This window comes from Salarias fasciatus, chromosome 14 (assembly GCF_902148845.1).
Source record: "Salarias fasciatus chromosome 14, fSalaFa1.1, whole genome shotgun sequence".
NCBI classification, from domain to species: domain Eukaryota; kingdom Metazoa; phylum Chordata; class Actinopteri; order Blenniiformes; family Blenniidae; genus Salarias; species Salarias fasciatus.
The window spans coordinates 6,606,795-6,628,323 of record NC_043758.1 but is presented as its reverse complement, the minus strand read 5'-3'; the positions used below and the strand labels follow the sequence as shown (position 1 = coordinate 6,628,323).

General features: G+C 40.2%; 1 protein-coding gene across 1 annotated transcript in view; it reads right to left on the bottom strand.

Annotated features, from left to right (window-relative positions):
* Window positions 1–21,529, bottom strand: part of LOC115400178 (leucine-rich repeat and fibronectin type III domain-containing protein 1-like protein) — a 166,225-nt gene that overhangs the window by 35,504 nt on the left and 109,192 nt on the right. The window lies entirely within an intron of this gene.

The following is a 21,529-nucleotide window of genomic DNA, read 5'->3' as shown; positions in this document are numbered from 1 at the left end:
TAAGTATAGATATGTAAGAAGGAAAAAAAAAAAAGATGCACAAAGTAGAGCCCAATGCAGAGAATGGAGAAGTTTTACAAGATGGAAAAATTACAACTTCAAAGTGAAGGAGAGGGGGATTTTTTTCCTCCTTCTCTCTCTTTTTATCGGCCGGCTGCATATCTCAAGCAGGAAAGAAACATTAATACTGATGTTTTGCGCTGACGGGAGCTGGCTTCGTTACATGTTTACACCCTCACACATAGTCTTTGCAAATGATCTACTTGGCTTATGCAAATGCAGCGTCAGCAAATGCGATAACACTATTAAATCAGAACGTGTCGTCACGGACGGCATCAAGGTCCTCCGTACGCACACCAAAACACACACACACACACGCCTCAAACAGAACACTCTCGACATGCAAACTATAGCCCCCCCCCCCTTCAATAATTGATTAATATTTCTCCAATCATTGTGTGCACAGTCGCACATAAACAGCCGAATGCATTCAGATGCGCATGCACATTAACACATGTAAATCACGGGCGCTGACAGCGCAGGGACGAGTTGGTAGATTGCGATTATTGCCGTCTGCAGCTTTTTCTCAATCCATCACACTCGCACTGCTTTACTGTCCTTGCTCACTCCACCTCTTTCTTTATGGACCTCATAAACATTCACATCTCTCTCTCTGTGTGTGTGTGTGAGGGCGTGTGTGTGTGTGTCTGTGTGTGTGAGATCTGAATTGCATTCTCGATCGTTGCCTAACCTTGCAAGAGTGTAAGAATATGGTGTTTATTTGAGAGTCGGTCATTACCGCAGCGCCCTGCTGTGTGGAAAACTAAGAAATAGACCGGAGACGAAGATGAAAGCAAAGGTAAATGGGAATGCAGACAAAGCCGAGAGGAGAAGGAGCGACAAAGGAAGAAAGATGAACAAACGGAAAGCAGAGAGAATAAAATAATGTGGCCTGATTATGGAAGATAGTGAGATAATTATACTCATTACTGCCTGGGTAATACATGACTGACCCCACACATGAGCATGCATGAGTTCATAGGATTCACCGCCATCCATGCATGTCATGGATTGGTACACATGTATACAGGCCAGGTGAAATCTCTGCTCTCAGTGATAATTGTGCCATGAAGCTACTTGCTGGAAGCGCAGCAGAATGCTGAGAAACAACTTCAATATTAATTCTTATCATAGACAACAGCAGCAACGTCGTGAGCTCAGAAATATCTCATAAAGAGTCTATATCATTTACCTTTAACCTTTACCCTGCAAGACTAGGAAGAGAAATGAAGAATTCGACTTTGGGGTTTATGCATGAACAGCCAGTGAGCACAAAGAAAAAAAAAGAAAAATCTTGATGTAAATCATGAATTATTTATCTTCCCCTCAAGTGGAATTATTACAGTTAATCTTTTTCACACTCAGGGTAGTTTCACTGCTTTTACAGGAATAGTCTGATCACACTTCCAGTCCAACACGTGCACAGCAGCGCTGTGACCCCGAGCAACTCCAGCGGAGCAATCCAGGAACTCCATGTTACACAACGCCACAACTCCAGCTTTTTCATCTCCACACTCAGACTTCATCTCATCGTCCACCCTTTCTGTAAACACAAAACATCCAGTCACAGAGTTCCTTGTTTTCTAATTTTAGTTGACCTGATAATAGTACATCTACAGTGAAGGATAATGGAAAGTTCTGATAAACATCTACACAAAAAGCAACGTTCTCTACAGGAGCAGTTAAGATACACTGATTTGGGCTGAGAGGATAGATTTATTGGCAAGCAAATAGACTTGACTTGAAGCTTCTGATAATAAAATAAATGCAAAGAACCTGTGATCTAATTTCAATTTAGAAAAAAAAAAAAATATTTGTGCTTTTTATGCCACCATCACCAGCAACACGTTTCTTCAGGTTGAGCAGTTTGGAAATCCAAGCTGCACTTCAGCTTTTAAAGCGTAGCACTGAGCTGACTGACAGTCTTCTTTCTGTCTGGGGAAGGGAGTTCTGACCCTGCCTTGGCATCCAACTCCAGTAAGTGGTTTTTTCCTCTCCCCCTAACAATGTTTTCATATTGTTGTATTCTCCTTCAAAGGAGCACAATCTCAACACATCTTCAGGCACAAAGGAGCTGTTGGAGCACCAGGCGGCCCATGGTCTGGGCATCCGTCCAGCCGCGGAGAGGAGCCGGATCCGCGATAGCGCCGGTCACCCACAAGAGCAACAGACCTCTTTTCATTTACAAACATTCACACTTGCTCTTCATTTGTCCGTTATGTGGCGAGGAAACGCACCAAATCACATGTATTGTTTACTCTACTGACACTTCTCCAAGCCCGAGCTACAGATCTTTGGGAGGAACTGCAACAGAAAGCTCAAGGACAGATTTAAATCAGCGTCCAGCAAAAGGACAACTCAGCAGCCAGCAGTCTGTCTCCTAAAGTTCAGTTAAACTTTGATATTTATATCAGTCCAAGTGCAGAGCTTCACTAATAAATCACATTTAGTTTAATGAGAATCTGTTCTCCAAGAGAATCCTAGTCAAGCATAGAACAATTAAACAATTAATAACACTTATCACAGCACAACTAGTAAATTACAAACACACAAAGCAAAATGATAAAAGAGGAGAGTCAATTAAACTAAATACAATTACTAAGAAGTATAATATCAATAAAAGCATTTATAAATAGATGCCTCTCATGTGCGAACACCTTGAGTGCCGTCGCATGCAACAGGATTATTCACATGAGGGGTTTGTCTGCACCGTTGCTTGTGTTCACCATGGAGCGCCGACACTCCACAAGCACAAAATGAAATGCAACATCATGGAGCCGGATGTGTTTGGGAAGAAATCTTGAACCGGAGTGTCATCGAAATTAAATCAGGGCTTAGAAAATAAAAGCAGAAAAGGGAAAATGCAATATGGGAGATGGTCTGTCACAAAGTCGAGGCTGTGTGAGAAAGAAAGGGAACAGAGGAGACGGGCAAAAGAGCACTGAAAATATCTTGAAAGAAAGTCTGGAAATAAATGTAGTGTCAAGCCAGCTGAGGAAAGGCCTCTCGCCACAATAAAAGCAGCATCTCAGCTGGAGGCTCAGAAGGTCTTTGCAATGTAAATCTCAGATTGCACATGAATCTAACAGCATAAACTCCACGTAAACACACATCAGAAATACTGCTCTATGTTACACTTCAATCAATACAAGTGATACGGGTGGTGGAACCTGTGGTCTGGATGTAGCACAGGAAAAAAAAAAAAAGAAGCCGCCTCAAGGTTTTTGAGACTTTGTGTCTCAGATTGAATGAATAAGCCATGGTGGATGGCTGGATGTGTGTTTGTGTGTTTGGTGACTCAGCAGTGTCTTGGAGCTTCTTCACAGGGACCTCAGTAGGTTGTCTGTGTGGAGCCGAGCCAGAGTCCTCACTCCTAATGAGAGATCCTCCTTTCCGCCCTCCTACCTTTATTTAATCTCCCTTTTATCTTCCACCACCCTTCCACCTTTTGTACCCTCCTTTCCAGAGCCTTTCCCTACTTATCATCTTGCTCCTTGCCCTTCTGCACCACTTCACAGTTTTCTTTCTGCTTCACTTTTATTCTTTACCTTCTCTTCCTTCGAGCCGCCTCTCCTCTCTCTTCTTTCATCTGTCCTCGACTCTAACCTGCAACTCCTACTCATGGCTCTCCATCTCCACTCTCTCTCTCTCTACTTTCCACCATGCTTCTCACTCATCCCTCTGCCCTATTTTTTACCCCTTCTCCTCACATCTCAGTGATATGAAAATTAATGAATGGGAGTGAAATGAAAATGAATGTATGCAACTCTTTGAAGTTATTGTAAGTCACTGCAGATAAGAGCTTCACCCAATTGCTTAAAAAGTGTTTATGTAAACGAGGATGAAAGAGGACGACGCTGAAAGCCCATATCTGTCTGCTGGATGCCATTTGGACCAAATGGGAATGATGTTTGGGCGACTACAGCTGGATAATTACATCAAGTGTCGGAATGGAAACTCACCATGAGCGGCGATATCATAAATACTGCTAATTGCTCCCATTACTGAAATGGAAAGTTGAATAAATGTATTAAAATCACTTCAATTAATTGAAGTTTAGTAAGTTAAATTAAAAAAAAACTAAAAAGGATATTTTGTTAAAACGTGATTTTTTTTTAACCGAATAGTGCTAAATTATTGAATGACCTTAAGTGCAAACTGCAGAATATAGAATTTTATAAGATCATGCATTTGTAATCATTTATTTTTGTTCCAGACATGTCAAAAACATGGTATGAAAAAAAACATACAAATATTTTGAATATTTTTTCTTTTAACGAAATATCAAGGTCACTTATTGTGGGCCGCACACAAAAAGCTTTTAACATAAAATACGTCATACTGTAACAAAATGACTAACGTTCTGACAAACGAGCCGATATAAAGTGTCGGATCAGTTGAAATGTGTTGGTTTGCGATGAGGAGACGTTGCAGAGTCTCTGCCGCTGCACTACCATCTCACTTCAATATATTAATTCAGTGCTCAGGCTCCCGCTGACAGACATAATTCTGCCTATGGCAGCCTTAATCTGCATGTACGCATGGCTTAGGCAGATGTTATAAATAACTGATTAATGCTCTGTTCAGTAATTATTCATACGCTGATTAAAATTTCATATCAAGGTGTTCCTTTGTTAAGTAACTGCTAAAAACAGTACCCATAATTCATTGTCATCAAAGTCATTACCAATGTAAATTTCATGATTATATTTTGACTCGGGTTTGTTTTGTTCCACCTTCATTCACTTTACGATTATGAGAAAACAAAACAAAGCCATGCCGGCTTCCAGTGATGTGGAAGAGGGCGATCGTCGATCGCAGCGTGGCGGATGACAGCGCCTGCATGGTGATTCAGAAATCCCTGGCTTGAACTAAAACGCTCCCACACCTCTGACACTGACCTTTTGTGTGTGACCGCCAGTTATTTTACACATCTGCTTTCTATAAAGCCTTTTAATCAGGAATGTGTAATGTGGTTTAGATAGTTTTACACATACTGAAAATACAAATAAATAAATAACTATATAGACAATTTTAAATAGTGTGACAGAAATTCACATGAAAACAGGTGAAAAATGTATCAAACAGAAGGCTTAAAATTACCAACAATGATCAATTAATTCAATTTTTCAAATGCTGTGTAAATTGTTCCAGAACTGATGCTGAAATGTGGAGCGACGTGTTCCAGAGAACCAAACCAGCATGGGTTTAATCGAAGAAGGCGACTTTCCAATAATGGTCTCATAAATGACCAGATATACGCACGAACCTTGTGACTCAGCGAGAGACGGCACACGGCATCACAACTTTTTCTACCGGATGCAGTGATCTTTATTACAGGCGTCACCAGTAATGATCCTGAGCCCAAAATGAGGCGCAGATTGAGTGAAAAACCTAAAAAGTTCCATCAAGTTCTGCACCGTGTCATGGAGCTCCAACTGTCTCTCTTTCTTTTTAATGAGGACGAGTTCTCTGGTCTCGGATGGACAACAGATTTGGGTCCAAAAGAGCACATCTGGGACTTGGTGGAAGAGATTGGAGATTCTCATCAATGATCAGCCAACAAAAAACTGGAAGAAATGTGTGATCCTGGAACGTGTTTATGGACTCAGTATATGGCTTCACCACTGAGAAGGACAATGTTTAATCCACAGTATAGAGCACAGTGAAACATTATGTCCCCATTCAAAGAGTTTTAGGACACCAAATGTTTAGAGGCTCCTCACACTCCTCCCACTGCCAAGCAGGCAGAAACACATGATTCTTTATGAACCAAAAGGGCACTTTATTTCTTTAGGATGTGAGTTGGGCCACGTTTTGTAAAATTTGTTAACTTACAAGGAAAACTGAAGAAAAATGTGGTTGTGACAAATAAAAACAGCTCCTCTCAGTCCAGCTTCACTGCCTGCAGTGCTCTAAACACAGTGGTACACAAAACAGTGATAACCATTACTCAATGAATAACTCTACTCATTAACACTGCTGTCACAAAAAGATCCTAACATCATGGTGCAAGCACACGCCCATGAAATACACACAAACACACAGTTTAGGTGGTGGCATTGCTGGAGGTGGAAAGCTGAAGTTGAGAACCTGCCTCCTGGAAACTGGCGGCCTTAAATCCCTCAATCTTCCAGCCAACAGCCAATCAGAGGTCTCCTACCAGCTCCAGCAGCACTCCCCACCTGAACAGCATCAACCACTCAGTCAACCAGTCAAACGGTGACACACACACTCAGGAGGAGAGAGGGTGCCTGAGGAGACTGCAGATCGCAGTACTAATGACTTCAGTCATAACTATATGGATGCTGACGCTGGCATCATGATTTGACAACGAGGAGATATTCAAACTCTTAATAATATGTCAACCACACTGTTGGAACTAACAAAAAGATAAAAGATACAAGCATGAAAACATACAGAAACAACAAATGATGCCCACATATCGTCCATTGTTCAATGCATCCATTTGGACTTCTCTCTGACAACATTGAGTTTTTCTTCTGTAACAGATTGAATCGCCTGCTTACTCTTTCCAAAGTCATTATGGCCTCTACCAGAGCAAAAGGTCAAGTAAATGTGTTGTAAAAAGGATTCACCGCTTAAAAACAAGTGGTCTTTATTCAGATCAAATAAAGTTGTATCATTAAGTCTTAAACACACGCAACAAAATCCCAAATAAGCCTCCCAGGTCAGGTCAGACTAATTAATGTCCACGGTAATTCTATTGTGCTCTAATATTTTCAGATAGAATACAGAGCAATTTTTTAATGATCGGACTCTTTAAAGTACATATGTAATGCAGATTAACCTCAACGGGATTCAGTCACCACACAATGGAGAATTAATGGGGTCAAATGGATTAAAAAAAAAAAGTGATCAACAGAGAGAGAGAGAGAGAGAGAGAGAGAGAGAGAGAGAGAGAGAGAGAGAGAGAGAGAGATGTATGACCCAGTATAAGATGATATAATCCTGGGTCACTGTATAGGTACACGTGGAGGCAGGTGTTTATTTATAGTGGGAATCAAGAAAGGATGAAAAGCAGTCAGACACCTGCCGAAGTAAGAGGGCAGTGGTATAAATACCGACGAGATCAAGCAGGGAAATGACAGGACAAGATAAGGAAACAGAGACAGCAAAAGGTGTTACGTTTCAAGTCCATACCACAGGAGAAGGATTGATCTTCCGGCGATATCCAACGCATCTACAGAGCATAACGTCAATACCTCGGTTGTAATCATGTTTCACACGACCCGCAGGTTCCTCATTATGCATTCATATGTCACGCCCTTGTTCTGACTGGAACACGAGCCAGCACACCCAACAAATACACCAAGGAAGTAAAAATAATGATCAGAATAAGAGTGGTAAATAGATAAATCAAACTTGCGGAATGGCTGGTTTTTTTTAGTCGGAACACCTTAATGCGAAATCCCAAAGAAAGTCCTTTTCCACGTCGGGTTTTACACAAGAAATGAAGGTTTGTTTAGACCGGAGGAAAGTGCTCAAGGTTAAAACAATTCTGCTGATGATGAAGTCGTGCTTAAAAAAAATCCACAAATTTCAGGAAAATAACACAAAATGGACTTTTAATAGAAAAAAAAGCAATAACAGGACAGAATAATGCTTTTTTAGCTTCAAAATTTATTCATAAAGTATTAAGGCATGCAAAGTTGGAAAAACAAGGTTAACCATGGTTTTCCTGTAATTGCACATCCTGATTTACTCTATATTTTAACAGAGTGATGATTTCCGCTTATGTTTGTTCATATTCAAATTTCCAGGATTATCTCCCCTGATAAGTTTTTAGCATTTTCATTCAAGGAACACAGGCTTATTTATTTACTGATTTAATCTGTTCATGTTTCCTCTGTTTTCCCCTGTATTATTATTGTTTTAGTGGTTGTTCACCAAATAAATAGTAAAAAGTGACATTTTGATATATAAGGTGATATTGGTTGTGATGTGGTGATTGTGATGGCAGTTTTGTTTGTGCGGTGAATATAAACTAATTTTACCTCAGATTCACGCTTCTGTTTCTGCTCTTCGTGCGATTACACACACGCTTCGTCTCATTTTGGTTGAATGTCAGGCCTCCTAATGTCCTTCATATTAGAAAATATTATTGTCATGGACTGTTGGGAGTCCACAGGCGAAAACGGAATTATTCCAGTGCAAGTTTGTTGCTTCAAAACTGAAATATCTTGTAATTTTTTTTGAAATATAAAATCCTCAACTTTCACAGGGTAATTGTAACTTGTGGTTTTGGTAGACTGGAATTGGTTAACTTGTCTTGTTTAACATTGATTATGTTGTGAACCTGTGCAGAGCTTTATTGCCATACTATTTCTTGTTTTTATGCTACTCCTGTGTTTTGTTTCCAATGATCTTATTTTCCCATTCATTCATCAGCATCCATTCATTCCTGCCCAGCTTTATTGGTGTAAGGCTGCAGCTGAGCCGCTCGTGTGGAATAAACAAAAAGGAGCAAACAAAACCAAAGCAGGGACTGTGCTACCAGGGAATTACAAATTTAGCATTTCCACTTTAGCTGAAAACCATTTGGACTGTGAAAGGGAAGCGAAAAAAAAAAAAAAAAAAAAAAAAAAACTGGAAAACAAGGGAGATTCATATTGATGTAACATAAAAATTAAATATTTCATTAAACATTTTCCTGCGTCACAACAACAATGTGCACTTTGTAGGTTAACAGCCTGGGCTCGGAAATGTCAACGGTTTTTTTTTTCACTCCAAATATGCACAACCTTCACCTCATATCTTCATCAGAGCATCCAGAACAGACGGGTGGGCTTTTTCTGCATGAGTTCCACCCTAAACAGAGGCAGCTGGCAAAATTTGTCAAGGTACGTCTGTCATATCTCGTCACACAGGATAACTGTGCCACCATGATCTGATGCGAGTCATCAGGCCAGTTCAGCTCAATTATGATTTCATTTCCTGAGTTAGGCTTTTGAATTTGTAGAGTGTGAAGGCCAGAAATGGTTCGCATAACGATCCATCAGACCTGTGGGATGACCTCGCGAAATGCGAATAGAACAAAAACAACAATTTCTCAACAGGTGTGACTGCAGATCTTAATCTGTCCAATGGAGGGGGCTCATTTTCACGTCACGCAACACCCAGACCCAGAACTCAACAGTCTGGATTTGAGGTTGCACTTTTACTCTTTAGAGTAAAGGGTTGAAAAAAAAGGCTAAAAATTGTCTTTACTTGATCAACAATCAAGTAAAACTCCACATTCTGCATTAAGTGAAACACACTAAGAATTCATTAAGTGTGCGTCAAAAACAGACATGAATAAGAGGCGTACCAATGGCAATATATCAGATTTACAGTTTGGCCGAGACGAACGTCCAGTTTCAGATCCATAAGGGTTGGAACTGAGCCCAGGTGAAGCTCAGTGCATGTCTGGGTTTGTGGTCTAAAATAAATTAAGCTATGGGATGAAAACTCACACATTTGCTCACAAGAGCAAAGCTGTTGCATTTTATAGCTCTTTTCGCTCCTAAAAATACTGAAACTGAAGCATTTCTCATGTATGATACCAGTTTTCTTTGAGCTGATATTGTGGATGACCTCAGCGGGGCTGTCACTGTCCCGATCACTGCCACACTATTAATTATTGACTTCAGCACAAGTGAAGAGCTTAAAATGAAGATTAATATTTAGCCTGTGTGAGCACGAAACAGAAACTCAATCATTAATGAAGACTTTGTTTACTTATATTCCATTGAGCGTTATGGGATGCAATCCATCCACCGGCTCTCGCCTCTTATCCCTGCTTACTGTCCAAATCCCCTCTTCTCCTCTCCTCTCCTCTCATCCTCTCCAGATTTCCTTTCGCCCTGCTCCTCCTCCTCCTCCTCCTCCTGCCCCTCGGACTCCTTTGCTAACCGACTGCCTTTTTCTTTCTGCTCCTCCTCCTCCTTCTCTCGTTCCCCCTCTCTCTCCCCTTCGCTTGCTCACTGGTGTCATGTGTCCGTTTTAATTACTCTCCCCTCTGTCCATGAGGATCTAAAGGCTGAATGAGGGCTGGTGAGGGAACAAGGTTATGGATGGATGATGCAGGGAAGAGAAACTGGGGAGGGGGTGGGGGAGGCAGGTGGGGGTGGAGGCGTGTCGCGGGATAATTAAGCATTGATTTGGGGCGACGATGAAAACGGCAACGAGAACGGCCAAACAAGGGGATTATGGGTCGGACAGCCACGGGCGTTCTGCTGAGCACCGCAAATATCCAGGAGAGGAACGGGAAGCAGAGCGGGGAAGAGGATGGAGGGTGGGAGGAATAGGAACGATAAGACTGCAAGTTAGGGAATAGAATACAAAGGAGAGCTACAATAGAGACGAGGGCAGATAAGGAAAATAGAGCTGATAGGCTAAATGACATAAGGAATCCACAGAGAAATATAGAGTAAAAAAAAAAGGAAAACAACTCAACAACCCTCAAAAGTATTGCTATATTGTAAACAAGGCAAAACATACTAAGATAGGCATCATAAAATGTGAAAGGAAAGAACAAAAGAATCAGAAGAAGAAGGAAGATGGTTGCATGAAAAAAGAGGTAATTGAACGAGACTGCAGACGTGAAACAGAAAGAGATGACTAAACAGACCATGACTTCCAATGTCTTTGAACCTAACCTCTCTGATCTGACTCATTAGCTCTGCATTTAACTGGCACAAGTGCAACAGCAAGGTACCCGCAATGCAAACATACGTGTGCACGTGGTTGTGTCAGTGTGTGTGTGTGTGTCTCTTCATGCGTCTGTGTGAGTCTTTGTCTGCGTCTGAGCAGTCATTTGTCAGTCCACCCCTTAAGCTCATTAGTTCATATCCTCTGAATCACTCATTTAATTGACAATAACCAACAGCAAACCGACAGATCGCTGCAGCCAGCGGGCGGAGCGAAGTGCATGTGACGCTGTGGGAATGTGCACCGTATTGTGTTTGACGTAAAACCTGGAAAACATAAAACCACGTCTGTAAAAACATCATACCTGGAAACAGTGACATTGTCAGCACAGGATACCGACTCTTACCACAACACAGTGATCAGTGGAGGCTGGTATGAAAACAAGCGGCAGCCACAGTCAGGCAAAAGGTAAAGGGTTATCTTCCCCTGCTTTCATGAAGTATATGATGGATTATTTCCTACTCCAAGGTCACATGCGTTTGGCCAGAGCTCACTCATTAAACTGCAATTTAGTGTGAAATGGGGCTAGTCAAGACAAGCTCATTAGCTACATCATGCAATTTACCACAGAACAGTCATGCAATTTTCACTTTCACTCTCACAGAACCAAATTACTCTTTAACTGTTTATTCCACGTGATAGATAGATAGATAGATAGATAGATAGATAGATAGATAGATAGATAAATAGATAGATAGATGTGATTAATTATCCTAGTGCAGAGTCCGATTTGCTCAAGGTTTCTGCATAAATAAATTATTGCAAACTTTCCAGACTCACGTGGAAACAAAAGTTTGAGCACGCGCGCACACACACACACACACACACACACACACACACACACACACACACACACACACACACACACACACACACACACACACACACAAAGTGGGAAAAAAAATACATGCAAGAGTACACTCATGTACGCACAGAAACATGAACACAACTGCATACCCACTTCCATGCTTGCTGAATCAGCAACTAAAACCTGCACTAATATCAGTTCATTCATATTTCAGTACACGCACAGTTTACTACTAATGCAACACTAAGCAGCCTAATGGGTAACAGCCTTTCATACGATCCCTTCAATGAGAATATATTAGAAGGTCTTCTTATCGACCAGAAATAGAAAAGATGATCCTGTAACTTAGTTTTTTATATGACATGAATTGAGTCATGCCTGCCAGGCATGAAGATTCAGAATAACATAAAGATGTGCATCACAGTTTGTTGTGACATCTATAGGAAGAGAAATTGCACACTGTTCTGTCTGAAGATTATAGACGTCACTGAAAAACAGACAAAAGAGCAGCAATTCATTACAAGTGGTCCGAGGACTATTAGTGCAGGTTTTAGCCTCCATTACCTCGGTTTCATGGCCTTTTTATGTCTCCCAAGAACCACAAATCACGACAAGGAAGGAAAGGTAGTAAAGATATCTGTATAGGTGTCTGCAGTGTGTGTGTGTGTGTGTGTGTTCTTGTATGACAGAGCTGACCTCTTTCTGCCCTTGCCAGGTTGAGGGAAATGTGAGGCGAATAAAATTCTTGAAATCAACCCGTACACACACACACACACACACACACACACACACACACACACACACACACACACACACCCAAGAGACACAAATAAACACACACGGACACACTCCAAAACTGAATCCCACAGACAAAACACAAAGTCTCACATGCCTGATCCAGACAAAAGTGGCCATGTAAAAGTTAAAAAAAAATCCAAGATGCCAGCGTAAAAAAAAAAAACTGAATTTATAAGTGCTATTTACTTTCTGGAGGACTTGTGTGTTTGAGTGCTGTGCTGCTGTAGGATCCATGCAGTTAGCTAAGTAGTAGTTATGTAGTCTCCAGAAAATGCATGTAAGTCAGTTGGTATAGGTATAAATACTAAATATGCTAAAATAAACATGTGTGCTTGTTGCCCCCTTACATTTAGAAGCTGCTTCCACACAAGCAATTCAACATGCTGCCAATCGTTTCATTTTGATAAATCGACCCAAAACACTTGATCCTAGCGTTCACCCTCATTTCCACTTCTGAGAAGCTCATTTAGCTTAAAGACCCTTTTTACTGATCATTCATTTTGTTACAAGCACAAGCGTAGAGTTCATTGACATTCTTGTTTAATTGGGCCAGTTTCTCCTATGGTGCATTTAAATAAAGAGAAAAGTTCATATGTTTTCTGTTTTTTTTGCTCTATACCTTCATTCCATTCGGTCAGAGTGTGTTTTCGCATGCTTGCAGAGAGGTTGGGAGACAGTCCGAGTATCCGCTGCTGTTTTATTTCTCAGGCAGGACCCTCTGATTGACAGGTCTCTATACTATCAAGACAGATTCTGCTCATACTGCACTCTGCTGAAGCAGTCCGTGTCCATTAAGCAGTGCGTTCCGATGCCAACTCTGCAGTCCTGAGCCAGACACTCCGACGTACAGCGCACACGCACAAGAACTCCGAGGTCAAATGTTTTTTTTTTGTTTTTTCCACCACCACACTTTTACCTCCTGCATAAATATATAATAATTCAGAGACGTGAGACTTAGAGAGAGAAACAAATATGCAAGATTGTGTTGCTTAAAGCTATAATAAATCGATCAGAAATAGAAGCAGCCTGTCCTTGGACTAAACTTGTGAAAGTGGTCACGTGAGAATAATGTTGCATTTTGTTTGTATTACAAAAAGCCAGATTGTGAAGTATTACTGATGGATCCAAGTTTTGCAACGCCTTCTTTTAACAATTAACTGATATACGGTATGAGAGGGTGTGATTTGTCTGGGGGCGGTGAGGGATCGACCTTCCTCAGAGGACAACATATTCCTCTTCTGCTGAATTTTTTCATTGTGGGGGCGGGAAAAAAATATATCTCCCTCTAATAGTGATTAAAGTTACTTCACGAGCAGACTGGACAAAACACATCAAATTAGTGTATTTCAAATTCCAAGTAAAGGAACGCGGCCACTGTCAGGCCATTAACTCCCACCTACCAAATTTAGTAGCAAATTTTGCTTGATATCGCACTTCTTCAGCAATTTGACAATAAAAGTTATAGTTGTCTGTGATTACTTTCATTTTTCTTTACTGCAATTAGCATTTTCTAAATCTAAAAAAAAGTGTCTCTTAATAGAATAAATGATAGTTAAATTACCTCCTCCGCTTTAAACGTCAACCGTCACACAGATGATTTTGTAGTGTAGTATTTTTTTTCTTTTTAAGAAAATCACCAAGAGAGAGGGAGAAAAAAAACCCAACTAAACTTCCAATCAGATAATTTCTAGACTACAATTACAAAACTGTCAGCACAGTTAGAGTAAATAAAGTCAACTACATTCCCTTCTGAGAAGAATCGTCCATTAAACAAACATTATACTAAATAAAAGTGACACATCTTTACAAATTCATGCAGGTGAAGAAAATTATGAATGAAAGATTCAGGAAAATGTAGGACAGCGGAACGAGGGAGAGAGATAATGAAGCTGGAGAACGTGACATAAGGTGGGAAGAGATAAAAGGAAGGCTTTGAGTGGAGAGGAAACGTGTCTTTGTGGATTGATCTCATTCATTCGGGTTGTAAATGTTACACCAAATTAATCTATCAAGTGCATTGTTCAGCTATGTACTCGGGAGGCTTTGGTTTTAAAATGGAAAACTTGAAGTCAGGCACTGTCCAATTGTTGTGTTCACTGGACCGCATCTATTTCTACAATCTCACACCTGATTGAAATACCAGATTAGGATAAAACAACTCATCCACATGAACACTGAACTGTCTGCATGTCCCCGAGCTGTCCAGTCCATCACCGCTGGTCCCAAGAAATATTAAGAATCAAACAACTGAAGGCCAAAATGTCTATTATAAGTTGTCAACATTTATTCTGCATTATTCAAGTGTGTGCAAACACTTGTCGATGAAAAAAAAAAAATATTACTGTTCCTTAATTTCACTATATGCAGGTCAGACATTAAAAAATGGGCAAAATCTATAACTGTAGGGTAGCGTCAGATCCTTTAAGTCATGGAGGATGAGAGTGATCAGGTACACAGTAAATTATTGACTTAAAAAGTAAAAAGATCCACCAAAACCAGTCCCTACATGATACCCATGTGTGACATTGTCTAAATATCAGTAAATATAATTGATTCTGCTAGAAAAAAAATGTGCCTGCAGTTGCAGCAGTTCAATTTTATTAACTTCTTCACCTTCCCTTGGTTTAAGGCCAGACAGCAGAGAAGAGTAAAGACTAAATATCTGTGAAATAATAAGTTCCAATGATTTCTCTACAGCCGAGTTGGAATGAGACATATTTCTTTTAACAGATATTGCCCACTGAACTTTGATCAAGACTCAATAATTCATTTGTCCTTTCATTCATTCATCTACTTTTCAAAAGGCATTGATTGAATTTTTCATTTGGGTTCTGAGGAGGTTTCTTAGATGGAGGGTTATTTAGTGGCCAAAGCATCCACACAAATGCACACACACACACTCAAGCACACACTATATGCCACAAATGCATTGATCATAAGTACTCGAGGGATTTTGAGACTGCATCAGAGATTCATCTGTATGGTTTAGAGTTCAGTCAAAACCTTAACAAAAAGGAAACCCTGGGCATTGTGTTTCGGTTAAAGGTAGTGTGTCATGTAGGAAACATATCAGAAAATGTATGTCTTGAGCCATCTTTTACTGACATCCACTCCAACGTATGTCTTAAATTGAAGAACATGCAAAGAAATATTGGACTTCCGCATTTTTTCCTATTGGTTCGTAACAGTAATATCAATTGAGAAATAACAAGAGTGAAGTGAGTCAGCCCTCATGTCATTGTTTGACAAAGTACCGTCTAACAAAAATAACCAAAGCTAAATAAAAGTGTTAAAGCTCTCATGGTGTCTCCTTGCAGATCCATTGCTGCATGCTCTCTTCTCTATTTCCTGTCCATTGTAGCCTCCAGTGCTCAGTACCCTCCCCTTGATTATCCTCCCCATCTCTCCCTCTCTTCTGGCCTCACCCCTTCTAATGGATATTGACCGAAGAAAGATAGACGAGAGAAAATGTACATACACACACACACACACACACAGTCATAGCTGCTTCATTTTCTTTCTCTGGGACTCAGAATAGAAATGCTGCAATGCTGAAGCTTCCAAAGGATGTTCTACTCATGATACCATGTGAAAAGCACACTCCCAAACCCCCGATTCAGATTTATTGTAATATGATGTAAAAAAAAAAAAAAAAAAAGAAAAAAAAAGATTTACACTCAAAACAATAAAAAAAATATAAAGTGCAGCTGGAATAATACAGTCAATAAGTGCACATTTTGTTTTCAATGATCTGGATACCTTTTCCTGACATAAAAATGATCATATTTCATCTTCCTGTCTATAATGCACTGGTTTTTATGTGAGGCCTTTCTCCTCTGGGGAACACGGCTTCTTCCATTTAACTTTTGACAATATAATCATGATAATAACAAGGATAGGGTGAAACTTTCAATTATCTGTTTTAACTATTCAAACACGTATTGAAAGCAGAGTTTGATTACTTGATTATAAGTCAAAGTTCTAAAATAAGCTTTAGTGCAAAACCCCACATATTATATCATGACTGACCAGGTATTTAAAATTTAACATCCAACCAGCAGAACAGTGACATTTTTTATTGCGTATAAATACTCACAATATCTAATAAATAAAATCGATTTACTTACTGGCGCTGGAATCATTATGTAAACATTTCTTTCTTGTTCACTGACCTTCAGGTTGAATTTCTCTTGCCACACTGTTACTGTGGTAACTCTAGAAGTGGTTTGATACACGGCTGCAACAGTTTACCTTTTTGAAAGATAAAACCTCAAAGGTATTCGTTAAAGGCACTACCAGAAAAAAAAGAACATATTATGTCAATAAGGGAGGGAGTCAGAAATAACTGCAACCATAATCTGATTTCATGCTCCACATGGTGCAAGTACTTTGCCACACAGGGCACCACAGAGATAGTTATTTTGCCTGTAGAGCTGAGGGTGGGCAGCTCTACATCTAACAGCTTTTTCATTCCTGTTTCTGCTCCTCTGCAAACCCGAAAGCTTATCTGCTGTGGAAAAACATGCCTGACATTTGAAAAGGTGGTTCTCATTTGTTTATCCGTTTTGCATCACAAAGACATGTTTTACAAGTTCAGTCTGTTTCATGTGAAACAATGGCAGTGTGCGTGTGCATGAGAGTAATGCAGCTCCAAAACATTCACAGGAGCCAGTGGGAAATGTTACCACAATAGTTAATGCTATTTCAACATGTTCCTATTGATCCCTGATTGCTATCCTGCAAATTGAATTGCTATTGTTGACTGCAGCTGTTTTACAGAATGATGTGTCTATATCAGTTGTGGTGTACCTCAGGGGTCCGTCATTGGGCCCCAATATGTCCACATAATGCACAGACACAATAAAAGTTTCTACTTTTATGCAGATGACACCCAGATCTAATGTTCTTTTGACCCTACAAACAACACTTAACCTCCCTCCATGCTCGCCTCAAAGATATTCAGATCTTCAATTTAATACAAATGAACCTGCCGTCATTTCAACTAATGCATACTCAAGATGCTAACACTGTGTCAGATTGACACACTTCCAGCCTACATCACTCTGTTCAATACAAATCAGAATGTCTTGTCATAACCAGGACTAAAAGCTTTCTCTGAATGCCTCTTTAAATGTTTTGTGCTCAAGAACAACCAAAACTGAATAGTCAATAAAGATCTCACTGAAAGAAAACACAGACAACCCCTGTCTTTGTCTTCTCAGTGTCACTGAACTGCTAATTCTAAATAAAACCTGTTGTAAAGTACTTGAACACCACTTTTAACCTTGATGTCGGCTGTTTTACACACACACACACACACACACACACACACACACACACACACACACACACACACACACACACACACACACACACACACACAGTCATTCATGGCTTACCAGGCATACGATGAAATTTCCCTCCTACTGAAAAGAGTTTTGATGCTATTCCGTCCAATGTTTACTATTCAATATGTAGCTTCCTCTCTGTTTTTAATGGCCGGACATAAAAATCTCACTTTATGGAGACGAGTAGAGTAATTGCATTTCATAACCCTCTCAAGTGGCTCGTATCCACTGGGGCAGAGGTTGAAAGTTGAGTGTAAAAGGTTGAGTACTTCACTGAGATTTTTATGATTGTAGTGTTTTTTTGTATTTAATTGTTTGAGTATGCTAATTGTTCCAATTGGGATTTATTTTATGATTTGATATATGCAGGCAGTTTAGTTTTCAGAACAGCTAAACAATCTTCCAGTGTGGACAATATTCTCCTTGTTTAGTTCGGGGTTTATTAATTCTCTGAAGACTGTAGTGATTGATGTGATGAATCAATTCATTTGAATATTCATTCAGCGAGGAGAGAAAGGCCCTGAGTGGTTATCCTCTGAAGAATTGTCAACCCTCACGTCTACAGTGATCATCAGTGACAAAAAAAAAAAGAAAAAAGATTGATTTAAGCAGTCACACCTCCATGTGTCATGTTTACAGCCTGTTCTTTGTTCAGTGCAGTGCTTCATTAATATTGACTCCAGATTCCGATCTAACTGCTTCACAACTTAGCAAAAATCCTATAAACATGACTAAATCAATGCACCTCGATCTCTCTGGCTTGAGACTGTGAAGATCAAAACAAAACTGTCAAACAGAATAATGGTGTTCCATACGCATACACACATGCTTCCTGTGGATTAGGTGTTTTGTATGATGCTCATCTATTTATCATATTCTCTATATTTCCTCTCTCCAGACTGAATCAACGGCTCTGGAGCTACCTTGGCCAAGTCACCAGGCTGGTGCCACCTCTGATTGAGGCAAACAATGGAAAGGTCAACTTTTTGGAAAATGGAGGTGAAAAAGGAGTGATTAAAAATCCCGCTGATACAATTAGAATTGTAGTGCGATAAAGGAACAATCATGTTGATGCACCTGTCAAACAGTCCACCCTCTAATGTCTAATTTGTCTGAAATGGCTCCAGCATCGCTGATGAGAAATGACGAGGGGGCCTGAATCCGGTGCAGTAATAAAACCTCGATTTGGATCACAGTGACTTCCAGGACGATGACCAAGACCTTCAATATCGGGGGAGTGTTGCACCTCCACCTTTAACTCCAGAAGGTCAAGAAACCACTTGACTCGACACCTACGGGTCACCTGTTGTATTTTGTAGCTTCAGGATCATGAACAGCGTCCATACTGACCACTGGCATGCAGGAGAGTTAGCATGCAGGAAACGGTGAAAGTCTTTCTTTGTTGTAAAACCATCTGTGTAAAGAATATGAATGTTTCTTTTTCTGAGGAGACCTCAATTTACCTATTCTTAAGTGTTGCCTTTTCACAAATTAAGACCAAAGTGTCTGTTTCCTACATCAACATGAAGAGATTAGATTTTATCAGACGATCAGAAGATTTTCCTCTCAAGAATCGTTCTCCGCCAAGACACAATTTCAGCTGTTGTTGTATGGCCAAATTGCATATCAGACAGTTTTACAGTGCGACAAAGACATTTTTGATTTACTTTTATAATCACAGGTGGCAGAGAAATATACTTGGTCTTATTTTTATTTTTTTCATATCAGAGCAAAAATGAAAGAAATAAATATAGTTGCAGGACCCATGTGATAGTATTAAAGCCACCTGTCACTCATAACACGATCTGGGAAATGATCCCAACCTGTTACCATGGCAATTACCTAACATATGAAAACTCTCCAGAAATGAAAATAAACGGGGCTTTCCCAGAGTTTTGGAGAGACATGCAAGCAACAGTGGTGCCAGCGCTGAGGGTTCTTGTTATGCGCATGAAAGATATCACATCAAACGCCCTCTAAGTAGGCACGTGTTAAAAAAAACTTCACTGCATTATTGTCGCCACTGACATATAAAATATATTGGCTGCAGCATTTTACAAGGAGTTGGGAGAGTGAAAGCAGAAAGACCTTGTCTACCGACATCACATTAGCAGGAAGCGAGGCATTCGTCAAATAGATAGCATTACGCTGCGCAGGGTCGCGGGGCAACGGAGGCAATCTAAGCAAACTATGGACAAGGGCGAAGTACAGTTCGGACAGGTCGCCACTCCATCGCAGGACAAACACACACACTCAGAGCAGTTCAGGATCACAGGTGCCCTCCCTGAAGCAGCACACTATTAGCATTATTAAAAAAAAAAAAAAAAAATGTAATCATCAATGAAGCATTAGTTTGCTGAACTCTGGAACTGCTTTTGTCGACCTGACAGGAACACAGAGGATGAACGGATGCTATGCTGGCAAAGCAACACTAAGCAATGTCAAACCAATGACGCTGTTCTTCGTGCCTCCATCAAGTCTGCAGCGAGTGGATTAGCTGGAAGTCTTTTTTTTTGTTTGTTTGGCACTCTGCGTCTCAGTCCTGTTCTCTTCCTTCTTATCCACTAACCCCAACCAGACCAGCACAAAGCCTCCACCTCTGAGAATGCTTCTGCAGAGACTTCCAGGATTGTTGGGTTTCTCTGTTAAAGTATCATGAGATGGCTAAGATGGAATTACACTGTATAATGAAGGCTTAATGCGTGTTTGTAGTTTATTCTGCTGTTTTAGCAGTTACTGATATCATTTGTACTCCTGTTTCATTTCAAAAGTAGTGGTGACAAACTGGTGGTGGAGAGCCAAACTTTATCTTGATCTAATGAGTGAATCAGTCGTTAACTGACTCAGTGGTGTGGTGTCACGCCACTGGGAAAGAAGTACAACTGTGTGCACATTTGAGAGAAAATTGAAAATGACATTTAAGAGTAATGGCCTTTCCTTTATGGTGCATTTTTACTGCTTCAGTGGCCTCAAAGTGCTTTACAAGACCGGTCACATTCACCGGTTCATGCATGCGCTCGTTCACCAATCACGACCATTTATACACAAGACTTTTGGGAGAAACCTGAGCCTCAGCTTGTTGCCTATGGACTAAAATGGGGAATTGAACCATGAGGCTTGAGATTCAAAGAAATGCCTTCTCTACCAACTGAGCCACAGTCAGAGGAGTGATGCCTTTTCTAACAAATAAGTGTCATTTGCAAGAAATGGTGACGTACGGCCAGCACAACTTCAATGGGAAACTGGTACTTATAGCTCTATGCATATCGATTGAGTGACACATAACTTCCACTGTGCTGAGTCATACATCTATCTTGTATAAAATCTTATTCCATTTTAGACTTTCAAGAAGCTGGAGCCAATAATACTCATTTTAGTGCAAAGTACAACACACAGTTTTCCTCTACATAACATATTTATTGTACGCTGCACTGAGTGGAACACAAATCATGACGCAAACACAAACCTCTTTAAGCTGGCATGTAAGCCTCAGCAGCAATTCTACCGTCAGACTTCAAATCATAAATATTTGTTATTAATGCCACCGATACTTTGTTTTCTGTAATATTTCCTTCCCACTATTCTGTTGAAGGCCTGAGAGCAAGCTAATATCTGTTTAACAGTGGAAGGGTCACTGAGCACTCTTTTCTTCGACTAACAGTTCACTGTTCTTGATCTTCAGGCCGGAAAATCAGACCCAAAAACAAACACAAAAAGAGAAAATCACAAGAAATCAGCATGATGTGTTCTGTCTAATTCCAACAGCCACCTGATAGAATTACTATACCCTCAGCTGAATGAC